At 37.0% G+C, this 13,247-nt stretch overlaps 1 pseudogene; it reads left to right on the forward strand.

Annotated features, from left to right (window-relative positions):
• Nucleotides 1-686: 686 nt before the first annotated feature.
• On the forward strand, nt 687-805 carry LOC118600554 (annotated as a pseudogene).
• The last annotated feature ends 12,442 nt before the right edge of the window (nt 806-13,247 follow it).

Raw genomic sequence — 13,247 nt, forward strand, 5'->3', positions numbered from 1 at the left:
GCTATCAAAGAATCACTGAAAAAGATAAATCTACGGTATGTGAATCAGTGCCATTCACTCAGATAAATCCAATAAGAGGAGGAGGGTGCATGGTGTAGTGGGAGGAAGTAATCAACCCTACTCAGTAGACCAAAGACGATTTCTTGGAAGAGATGGCATCTGATCTCCTATGTTTACTCAACAAGTGCTTATCAATTGCCAACTATGTGATATGCAAAATGATAGGTGCTAAGATTACAATGCCAAGGAGAACAATGTCTTTGTCTTTATGAGTAGAAAAGGCCTTGAACAGCATTTCAGTGAAAAAGACTCTCACTTGCTAGTTAGTCACTGCCCTCCCTAACCCCCAACCCTTGCAATGTGAACCTTTAGTAACAGACAAATCCTTTGCTTTCCCCTGCCTTTTGAAAAAGAACATGGAACAATATCAGGAACTGCATGAGAAGCCCTAGCCACTGTGCAAAGCTGCCAGAGGCCTTGGGAAAGGAAGTAGATAAGACATACACTTTTAGGAATGCATGGGGAAGCCTTAATTTTGGATAGAGGAAGTAGTGACCTAACTAGGACAAAACAAAGACCTAGGTGTTTGCATCTAGGAAGGCCAGTAAATATTATTGAACTGCAATTGAAATAACATGCTGGAAATTAGACCTAAAAGTCTTCTTTTTACAGAAAAATAAAGAATAGTCTATAGCCAAGCCACCCTGAGCAAGCCCGCTCTTGTCTGATCTCGGAAGCTAAGCAGGGTTGGGCCTGGTTAGTATTTGGATGGGAGACCACCTAGGAAGACCAGCTGCTGTAGGCATAAAAAATAAAAGAAATAAGGGATTGTAAGCTGACAAAGTCCTTGCAATCTGTGAGATCAACCAAGGGCCACCTCGCCTGAAAAAAAAAAAAAAGAAAGAAAATGAAAAAATATGCATGCTGGCTCTCTTATTTCTGAATAACTGAGATAAGTCAAGTTAACTCTAATGTCAATGGCAGATATCTCAATTTTTTGACGGAGCATGCTTGTGAGGTACTTCCCACTGGTAGCAGGAATGTAGAAGAAAAGATACAATTCATGTTCATATTTTGTTTTCCCAAGAATGCTCTAAAAAATAAGGAAAAGCCTGGAGGGGAACAAAGCATTGATTGGCAAATACCAGAAAGAAGAAAAGAATCGCTGTCCTTCTCAAGATATTCACATAGGTTGCAGGGTCGAGGTGGGAGTAAGATAGATATCTGAACAACTCCCATTAATGTGGAGCAGAATGAAATAAAACAAAGAGAAATGGTGGTAACATGCTGCGAGCAAGTGGAGGAAAAGACGGTTAACTCTGCCTGCTGACATTTGAGAGAAGACTCGAAGTTATATTCGCAGTTGAACATTAATGATGGATATGGTTTTCTGTAGATGGAGAGTGTGGGGAAAAGCATGTGAGGCCATTTTAGTTAGGCAGTATTAGATTAGCTGTAGACAGATTTATTAGGCTGAGCAAAGCAGATTCAGGAGAAAATTACTATATATCTCATACTTTTTAATTCAATTCTCTATCACATTTAAAGTTATAAGCAATGTCTAACATTATTACAGGGATTATTGATTATCTCAGCCCTCATTAATTTAACAACCTTGTTGCTTGTCAATGATTTAGCAGATTACTTTCACCAGGAAGGTCTGTAGCCAAGATATCTTTGGTGGCTCCTCATTTTTTCTCTGACACTCTCTTCTCACTCCTGACCCACCATCTCCAATTTGACATGCTCGAGGTGCTAGGTTCTGAGACTTACTCTCTGTTTCCAGTGACTCAAGTCACTAAGTTGAAAATCTATACCTCTTTTGAAGTGTTCAGTACATTGTAACTGTGGAATTATAGAGATAAATGCTCCAATCTTTGTGGTCTGATCTAGCAGTGGACTCATTACCACCAATGTGGAAAATTTCAGACCTGGTAGAACAATTGAGGAATAGATTATAAAAGTTAAAACAGACCTTAAAGATAATCTAATGTTCCATTTTTAATAAACTATTGATTTTGAGACCCAAAGATGTTAGGCAGTTTGTCCAAACTGAGAAGCATCAAAGGGTCAGAAGTGAAACTTGGACCTAAACCTAAGTCTAGTAATCTTCCTCCAATACCTGCTGAGGAAGGGAGGGGAGTGAGTATTCAGCAGCCACACTTACGGAGGACTTTGCAGATTGCCACCTCTCCTATCCACTTATTTCAGGGACAGCCTTCAATCTAATATTCATGACTTATTTTGCCTAATTTACTTTTCCAAAGCTCATAAAGACCCAAAATCCTATGTACTACTCATATACTAACTGTTGAATAATAATTTATCTGCCTTGAGTTCATAATACTGTTCCAAGAAGTGACTTAAGAACTGGGTAGATTTATATAATAAGATTAGATTATAATTGGCAATAAGGACCTTATCCAATGTCATGTTGAAAACTGTTGATAAAATAAAGCATTATCCCCTTCCCATTTTAATGTACTTAGGAACATAAATATGCCAAACAATGAATTAATAAAATTTGTTTTTAGGAAGGACAGCTACAGAGTCAGATTCAAAAATAAAAAATGACTTGGAAGAACTGATTAAAAATTTTAAATACCATATTCCAAAGTACAGATGAATATATTTAAAGGTAGAGAACCTTAAATACTTTAAATATGAAAAGTTAAATCTGAAAAAAAAAAGAATAAAGTGAAATAATCTTTGTTTGATTTACAATGTGATATTGTAGAAAAGAATATGACACACAATTTGGAACTGAGACAAGAAAAATCAGTGTTGGGAGTTAACACTAAGTTTCCAAGAAAATGCAGAGAAAGAAGAGATAATTCAAAACAAGGGGAATAGCGTCATTGTACCATTTGAAGATGAATGTATTTGAAAGACAACATGAACACTATAATCAAAGATTTGGTTAGATAAAGTAATAAATGATTAACAGTCATGATAAACCAAAAAATGGGAAAATGCAATGAAATAAATCTCAAAAGAGAATTTTTAAAAGTATTTAGAAAAATTTCCTCACTTGTTAGTGTGAATGAAAAATGTAGAATGACTCACAGTTGAAAATGTTTCCAAACATAAAGTAGAATCCTAAAATTTGTAGTTTAAAGAAAAAATAACATTATGATTGTGATTGTTATCATTATTTATCAAAAAAGGAGTTAACAGACCAGTCGGTGGTTAAAAATCTCTCTTAATTCATGAATGTTGGTTGGTCCACTTAAATTGAGCCTTTTCCATAGTTTTTGCTCTGTCAAAGAACATAAGCAATAGGAAATGTCTAATATATTCTTTTTCTGATAGCTAGTAGTTGGAGAATACTAATCCAAGAATACTAATACTAACCTGAAACAGAGTCTTTTGATAATACTCGTGAGGAACTATATTTTATCAGTCCAATTTTAACACTTGTCTTATGAATACCTCCCTTTGACTCTGACAAGAATGGCCCCTGTTCAGGCCCCACATGGGGAATTCCCAACTCTGAGTGTCCTCAGCCATGCCACTCCACCACAGCAGAGATCTGAGGGTCTGAGGTTGTCCTCACCTGTAGCCTATGTCTCCCATTCTAGACCATACTCCAGGTACCCAAGGCTCCAGAAGTTCATTCTCAAAGTTCCCTGAGCTCACGTCTAGTCCTGCCTTGGCCTCTTTCTTCTTGGGGTCCTTCTCTCTGGAGGATAGAATGTGCCACCAGTATGTGACCATAGGCCTGAGTGAGGCTCAGGACAACTGGCTGCAGTGTGCGTGTGGAAGGAAGGAGGTGGAAAGAGCTTATGAGCACAACTCTAGTATCTGTTGGTTTACTGGATCCCTTATGGGGCAGGCAGGAGCTCTGAATAGACTGAAGCCATGGTCCTACTCTGAATGCCACCATGTTCCTTGCAGAATGCTAAGCAATCTAAGACTTGTAAATGTGAACCAGGTCTCCCAGATCATTATAAAGGTTTTTTTTTTTTTTTTCCAAAGTAGAAAGATAGAAATATTTTATTTAAACCAGAGGAGAGAAAGCAATTAGGGGCATTGGTTTATAAACTATACAATTGTCTGATCAATGTATTATATACTTGAAACTAATAATAAAATAAAAAATTTAAAAAATTTGTTAGCTCAAGTTCCATAACTGAAATATTTAGACATATTGTTTGCGGTCTTGCCCTAGGCCTGCAAATTTTTAGGGGCAGGCCTATTGCTTGCCCCGTTCCAGCCTACTTGAGATCTGTGAGCAGAGGCTATACCTTATTCCTCCAATGCTTTTCAATCATACCTGACAAGATGCTTCAAACAGGTCTGGGGATTCAAACTGAATTGAAGAAGAAAATACTGAGACACAAGATTTGAAGGTAGGGGAGGTGAAGCAGATATTTTCAGCAGTTAGATTTTTCACTGATCTGCCGCACTTCCTTGCGGATAGGAATATTTAGGAACTTTACTCCAGACATGGAACGCATAGTCTCTGATGAACATGGTCACCATAGCTATACCTACTGTGTTTTGCCATCTTGCGGCCTGTTTCATACACTGCGTGGGTCCCTGTGAAACTTCACTTAGCATGTGGTTAGAATCTCAAAAGCAAGACAGTTTGAGTTCTCCTTGGCTATTGTTGTTTTTATTCCCCTCAAGGAAATCAACAGAGTTCACAACTTTTTAACTTCCTACTCTTAGACATTGCATATTTCAGGAAAAAATTATTTGCTTTTTTTTTATTGAGGTTTTAAAGGACCATTGGTAACATCCTTTCAATGCAGTTTTTATACCTTACTAAGGAAAATGGACTTTTTTCCCATGGCTCCTGTATGACCGATTGAATCATTTTTTTTTCTTAACAGAAATTACATGTAAATTTATTTGTCATTATTTTTAATAGAGTCACACTTAATTTTCATTGCTTTACAAGGCACCTGCAATATACACATCAGATTATTTTGTATGCTTTATGCAATTCCAATAAAGTATGCTTCTTCATCTTGAATTCACTTTGGAAAACAATGATATTGTTTCTGTCTGTTACTAGTTATGTACATCACATCTCAGCAAATGATGAACTTGCCCTAGGGTCATTAATGCAGTAACACTTATTAGCAAATTAATGAACCAAGAAATTATTTACAATTTTTTGTTGTCACTTATAATCTTGTGTTTATAAAACTGAAACTTCTTTGTCTCTTATGGTAGTTCTGGTTGACTATCAGAGAAGATGTTTTAAAAATTTCATTGCAAATAGTTACATTCCTACAAGATTTGCTTAAAGTAAAAAATCATTGCTCTAAAGATTTACAATTTGCAAAATTTCCTTGAATTCCTGTTTGACAGCTATAGGTTCGGGTAAATTTTGCAAGCTCTTTGAGCCTCAGTTTTTATGTCTGTAAATGGTGTGGCCTCACCTATTTTATGAGGTTACTGTAGGCTTTGGAGATGATATTTAATGTGCTTGGCATGCAATTGAAAAACAGCTAAGTGTTGTCTCCTTTGCCTTCTTCTCTCTACTTCAATATATTCTCCAACACAATAGACATTAACTCTGAGTTGGACCTGAGCCCTAAAATGGAAAAAACAGACTTCAGTTACTGAAAGCCATTTCTTATTTCTGAATTACCCCTGGCAACTGGTCTAACTATTAGGACTGATAGAAAAATGGGTTTTCTTTTGGTATACTGTTTGTTTGTTTGTTTATTTTTTGCTTTTGACAGCAATGACAACAACAACAAAAACTTCTTTTCTTTACAACAGATAGAAATGGGCAATTCTCTAGAGGCAGTTATAATCCTGACTTTCAGTAGCTATCAAATCCCACTGTATGGCAGAACTGGATGGAAGATGATCTGGATATTGCAACCAGTGTGCACTTGCTCAGGCAATCTCCCCTATCAGACAATTCACCGATATCTGTCCCAAGGTTAACCAGGCAGAACACAGGAAAAGAAACACTAATACTACAACACTGTATTTTCTGTTATAATCCATTTCTGTAAATTATAATATTTAGATACAACCCCCACCCACATACACACAATTTAAAATTTCCCCAGCAAGTACTAAAATCGCACCATGATGGTCACGTCCCAAATCAGTCTTAACTATTAAAAGGGAATTCCAAGTCTCTTGAAGGTCCATAATATATCTATAAGTAAAACTGTACTAATATCTGACTTTATCAATGACACCAAGATTTTCCCATTATAAGTTCATCTGCAAAATAGCTTCTTGGAATGGATTCTATTTCTTTTGTGAAAATTTTTTGTCATATTAACATGAAATAGTAGGTATTATCTAGGTCTAATCTAATATAATTTCAAAATATTTGATTTTTCCTTGATCACAAATCAAAGATGAGAGCATAATGTTGTTTCTGGTTTTTATGTATACTATTCTGGTTAACTTAGTTTAACTTTATACTTAATACTAATTAAATAGAAGAGTAAGACTGATTTTTTTGTATCTTTCTACTTCTATACAAATTATTTGGAAGGGGGAGGGACAGTTTCTATTTTGTATCCTTTTGTACATTGTACATTTTGTACATTATTGTTAGAAAATTGGAACCTATCTTTTCTCCTACCCAATTCTCTTCTTAAACAGCTAATTTGAGTACAGTGACCCCAGATAAACTAGTCCTAGGTTTTTCTGCAGCAACAAGGGAATATATTTAAGTTATTCCATCTTGATGAAGGACCATAACAAGTAATATAACACAATGACCCTGGCTGTACCAGGTTGGGCAGAATCACAACACAGTTGGTTCTTGAATGACATGGGATTTGGGAAAACCAGCCCCTAATCCCCAACACACACACACACACACACACACACACACACACACACACACACACACACACTTGCATATAACTTTTGATTCCACCAAAAATTAACTACTAATAACCTACTGTTGACCGAAAGCCTTACCAAGACAGTTGATTAACACACATTTTGTATGTTATATGTATTTTATATACTATATTCTCACAATAAAGTAAGCTAAAGAATACATTAAGAAAATCATAAGAGAAAATACATTTACAGTATTTATTGAAAAAAAAAATCTGTGTATAAGTAAACCCCTCAGTTCAAACCTGTGTTGTTCAAGGATAAACTGTAATCTGAATCTCTAACTAGTTAAACCTAAACAAGCCCTAGTGTTCCTCAAATTTCTTACCTCAGGTATTTCTGGGGTCCTTTCTGAAAAATGCAAATCTATTCTTCCAATCCATTCTTACTGCTTCTTACCTTTAACCATTGTAAGAATGCCCTGAAACATGACTGCTTGGCTTAGAATTTAGCCTTCTCAATCCTCATTTATTGCCCAATGACAGACAATGGGAATTCTTTCCTGAACAAACCCTACCCCTTTTGGAAAAGGGTAACTTTCCTCTAGGTTTCCATCAGGGAAAATTTTCAAACTCCATATCAGATATCAGTGTAATTCTCAAAGAATGGGCTCTCCAGTCCTGAATAAGACTACACAGAGGGCCTCAACATCATAATCCATTTTGGAATTCACACACTGGCATGAGGTGAACATATGTCCCCACTTCGTTCTGCTGTCTTGTATACAATGCTATAGAAAAAATAAATAAACTACAAGTCCTAAAAATAAAGAATAAATTTCAGAGACAGTAATAATTAAAATTCACATTTAGGAAAGAAATCACTTTCAGAATGAAACTTAAAGTTGCACAGTCAACCCTTACCTGCTGAATTTTCCAGCATGAGTCACATCGAGAGATGTTTGAACTTCTCGAGGCCCAACCTCCCCTTTGAAAGGGAACTGGCAAGGAGTTCTGGCTGTCACCTCTACATATGGTGCCCAGTCGACAAAATATATTTAAATACACTGCTTGCCTTCCTGTGATAAAAGGTATTTTGGCACAAGACTCTTTAGAAAATTGGGCACCAAATTGGCCTTTGAAATTCACGACCATCAAGAAGTGCAAATTCTACTCTTTCTACGTAATCTGTTCAGCCATTTATTTGCCAATGGATCAGACTTTATAAGACTGGACAAACATATATTTGCACCAGTTCAAATTCATATTCTCTTTTTACATTTAGTGCTCTCATTTTGTAATAGAATTAAGAAATTCTAGTCGTGAGCAGGTTGGATAATTTCTTCAGATTAACTGGTTAATTGCTTATTTATTCTTAGTTACTAGATAGCACTGTGAGATTAGGAACTGAAAAGCATGGCATTGAAATAGTGAAATTTTATGAGTGTTAGAGAGCATTCTAACCTACTCAGTAAGTTACAACTAGGAGAGGATAGATCTAGTATAGCAAACTGTGGCTCACAGAACAAATGGGTCTAAATAAAGTTTTATTGCTACATAGCCATGCCATTCATTTACATATTCTCTGTGACTATTTTCATGCTACAATAGCAGAGTTAAATTGTTGCTACAGAGACTGTATGAATCACAAAGCTTAAAATGTTTAGACCTTTGCAAGGAAATTTGGCCAAACCCTGATCTAGTGTACAGTTACTTTAAAATATTTCATGAACTCTGTATTAAAGAAGGGGACAAATATGTGCTTCTAGGAAAAGAAGCTAAACTCTAAGTCTCGATCATTTTACTAAATTCATTCAGCTACAGTCACTATAAGGATATGTAAAGACTTCAGGAACAGCAGTACAGCATTGTTATGTGTTGATGGGACACTCAAATATCTCATCTCAGTCTTTTGTGACAGTTGCCCCAAAGAAAAGCTCCTGATTTCAGCCATATTGAAAGCAGAATACATAAGGCCCACTCCTGCTAATCTATTGCCAAGAAAAGAGAAAAAAAAAATTTAAATGAATGTTTTTCTCTAATCATCTTCCGCTTTAAGTAGATTGTTGGAGAGATATTAAAATAGCTGAAGCAGCCTGGAGAATCTAACTTAAAAAACAAACCCAGCATGCTCTAAGTTCAAAAGGTCTATTGCATATTCACTATCAATCTCTCCATACATATTTTATTTGACCTTCTGTAAATATTGTCATTGTAAAGTGCTTTGGACAGGCTAATGCGCTGTGATGTTTTGTTCATGGAAACAGAGACAATAATGAAGAAGGTAAGCACAAGATGAGGAGGAGGCAGATGAAGGAAGGGGTAGACTGAAGGCAGAGGCCAGGGTGTGTGAGAGAGGTGAGCCCAGGACACTGCGTGGAGCTGACTTCTTCATTAGCAGAACCTGGAGCCATGCCAGAGCATTCCAAAGGACTAAACTCCACTTTCCGAGCTCATCGGTTTTCCTCCCCCTCCCCCTATTTCTCCTCTCTCTCCCTCCCTCCCCTCCTCTGTAAGCTTAAATAGAAAGCACATTTTGTTATTTTTTCCACATTCTAATGCACTTCTTTCCATTAGAAAGTCAGTTTGCAGAAATTGAAGGTCTCTTAGTTCTGGATAATCATGGAATAACTTTCCATTTAAACATCTATTCTGTTACTCTAGTAAGAGTTGTAGCCTTAAAGCTTTACCTCTTTTCATGATTTTGTTCCTCAGTGGTGTATGTTCTAGGATGTAAGTATCTCCCTACTTCTTGTCTTACCTAAACAGCCCCTCAAGGCTACTGCAGTAGGTTCTGGGGGTACCATCTGTGTGTCTTGTGGATTCCTATCCTGTTTTATTAAAGAGCAGCACTGTCATTGCTTGAACTGGTAGTGTATTTTCTTCCTTTATTCCCTCCCTTTTTCTCCCCCTCTTTCATCTCCTCCTTTCTCTCCCCCTTACTCTTTTTGTTGTTGTTATTGTTGTTGTGTTTCCCATAGCAAAAACTGCCCCCCTCAGGATGGCCTAAGTCCACGCTGGCGGGCTCTATTTGTGGTGCAGGTGTGCGGGAGTCCTACTCGCTGTTGTCGCCACAGCAACCCGCCACTCTAATCTGCTGAATATTAAAAGAAGAAACAGAAAGAGAAAAGCCATCCACCCCCTTCTGCTCCAACCATGAGTCCAAAAGAAGGATATCGGCTCCAAGCATTCCTGATAATACCCCAGCCATCGCCCAGGCAACAGTCACGGGAGCTGGCGCTGGCCTGTGGTGAGAGACCAGTCGCCTCCCAAGTTCATACCTCCTCCTTCTTCCCTCCCCTTCTCCCACTCCAACTCTCCTAATGGCTCCTCAAAACAAACCACATCCCACTTCTGGCCTCCCACCCCACACAGGCCAGCCAGCGGGTCACTGATTCACAGATGGGAATATATTTCACCACATTCTTCGAATGGTGTTGAACAACACTTGCATGTGTATGTACATGTCTATATACGTGTGTGTACACATGTGTATTTGTGCATGTGTGTATGTGTGTATACAGGATTTTCATATCTGTTTAGTTATCGTTCAACTGTGCTGTGTTTATATGCTCGGCGGATTAAAATAGAGAATTTTTCTTCTCAAAGCTAGTAGTTTGAAAAAGCAGTCTCTTGCAACTTGCATTAATTCAGCTGTCCCTAGGCTTGCAGAGAGTTTTCAAGCTGGTTGCTCTCTAGCTCCATATCCAGCAGTGAAGGCTCTCATTTGTCTTACCACCATCGTGTTGATGCAGCTGGGTTTGACACTGCTTACCTCAGCAACTTTTTTTTTGGTTGAAAGACAGAAGGCTTCCTTGTGATCCCAGCCTTTTCCTATCAAATGACACTCAGCCACGGTTTGGGTGACTTATTTACTGGCACCAGACCAGGAAAAACAAAAATGAATGCTCACAACTAATAAATCCTCAAGCTTAGATAGCTATAGCAACAGTGCTAGAATTACATCAAAATGTTCAGTCTGATACCATAGAGCTCCCTGGCAGTGTGAAACCTTATAAGTCAGGAGTAGGGAAAGGGGGTAAAACAAGACAGGAACAGAGACATGTTGTATACACTAGGTCTTAGACACACTCAAATCTTCGAGCTGCAATCATCGATGCACTTTCCTGGTTTAGGATCTTATATGGGGGAAGGGCGACATACTGTATTTGAGTCCATTAGATTAGGAGATGTCTAAACTTGTCATGTTTTTTCTTTTATTCTTCAAAATTAAGCCACGCCCATCTTGAACATGATGAAGGCAGCCAGCCTAGATTGACAGAACAGCAAAATCACAACTTTCTCAGCTGCACTGAGAGAAACTATTTTTATAGAGGACATAAGGTCAAGAATGTTTAGCAAACAAAATTGTATGTCATCCACTCCTAGATAATTCTCCGAGGACCTTCCTCCTCCCAGGCCCTTATTGAAAGCGAGGACATTTCTTTAAAGCTAGTGTGACAGTGTTTTTATTTGTTTTGGAATTGATCTTCTAGACAGAAGCACTCTTTTTTTCATTAGTATAAATCCAGAAAAACCAACCACAAAGTCATTGACTTTGGCTACGTTTTCTCCCCCTATGACCACCTCTAATTCAATAAGTAACTATACTTTCTGTGATGATCAACTCTGTTGATTCAGCTTTTGTAGGCTAATGATGGAGTCTTTCTAGACAGGGGTCAATCTTTGGACAGAAATATGAATAAAAACTGGGGGGAAATTTAACCATCACTAGATGTTTAGTCTACATATTGCTAAATATTTAACTCTTTGGAAACATAACTATTATTAATTTTACCTTTTTTAATTTTGGTTTTGTTTTCATGACCCTTAGAAACAGTGATAGAGGACACAATTGATGACAGATGAAACCGCGCATACCCAGTAGTTTTGCTTATTTTTTATAATGCAAAAGAACAGACACTGCTTTTTTGTTTTGTTTTGTTTTTGCATTGTGATATAACTGGGCTCTGATGCCATCTGAGTACCTGGAATATGCCTATGGGAAGTAGGTAACATGACCTACTTGCTTTCCAAAACACCTGATAAAAAAGCATCTTATAAAATACAGCTCTGTATAATTATTATCTTCAAAGGCTGTTTTATTGCCACTCTAAAAAAATGTCTGAGCTAAAACCAGATAAAGAAAATATACAAAGGCTAATTCTGCTGTCTTAAAATGTGTAGAATTCTTACTGTCTACCAATTGAATAGCCATTTCAAATTCTTCTATCAGTTCACAAGAAAGTAATTTAATCTTTCTGTCATTGAATCTAGCTATAGTTGTCTGTCATAGAGGTACTGTCTGTAGCCATTGTCTTCTAGGAGAATCAAGGATTGTCTGAAGACTATTTTGAAATCTTTAAGAGAAAAGGGATTATGTGTTCAAATCAACTTTAAATTCTGTTTAATTCTGAGAATCCTTACTTTGATTACTTTATATTCATTATTACACCAATATTTTAGAGATACCTGATATGTGCCAGATATTAAGCTCTTTGGCAGTGAAAAAGCTTGTAGCCTAGAGGGAAAGACAGGAGCATAATAAATAATGGCCAACTTTTACTGAGTGCTTACTATGTGCCAGGTACTGCTTTAGATGTTTTATATGTACTGACAAATTCAAGCCTTAAAACTACTCTATAAGGTAGGCAGAGTTTTTGTCCCATCATTGAAAACCAAGGCACAAAGAGGATAAATTACTTGCCCCAAATGACATGATATCTTATTAAGTATTCTCAATATACAGTTAATAAGTAGAAGCCTACCAAATTGAAAAAAGAGAAGGAGAATTAGTCGGGGATTTAAAACCCCCAAATTAAGTCCTGACATCATACCAACCTCTCAGGTTTTCTAAGAACTATCATTCAGGTATTGGAAAATAACTTGTAGTGAAAATATTTACGAGGGTGTCTCTATGTAATGTCACTCATATATATTTTAATTTAGTTTCAGAAAAACTTATTTTATATTGTTTGAAACTTTCATGTGTTAATATTTCTAAAGTGCTTATAAATTTATGTTAAATAGAACAAATAAATGAACTTAGTCAGAGATTATAAAACAATTGAAAAAAAATTAAAAAGAGTTATAATGTGAGTGGCACTATAAGGAATTTAGAGAGGAAAACCACCCTGTATGAGTCAGGAAATAAAGGATGTAATACTGCTGACAAGAGTGTTTTCCCTCAAGTCATTAAGAGCTTCATCAACAATACTAGGGTGACAAGGGCTAGACTGATGGTCAAAGGAACCATTAAATATTAAAGCAAGGCTGTGACACAATCAGATATGTGTTTTATTTAGCAAAATAATTTCTGCAACAATGCAAAGGATAGAAGATAAGTTAGGCAGTTTTGTCAGAAAGGCCAACTTAGATACCATTGCCAAATCCAGGCGAGGCTCCTGCTGAGGTGGCTGACGATGTGAAGAAATGTGGTTCTTGATAGTGTGAGGAAAAGAAGAGGAGTCCTTG

The sequence above is a fragment of the Rousettus aegyptiacus genome, unplaced genomic scaffold (genome assembly GCF_014176215.1).
Source record: "Rousettus aegyptiacus isolate mRouAeg1 unplaced genomic scaffold, mRouAeg1.p scaffold_m13_p_3, whole genome shotgun sequence".
In the NCBI taxonomy this organism is placed as follows: domain Eukaryota; kingdom Metazoa; phylum Chordata; class Mammalia; order Chiroptera; family Pteropodidae; genus Rousettus; species Rousettus aegyptiacus.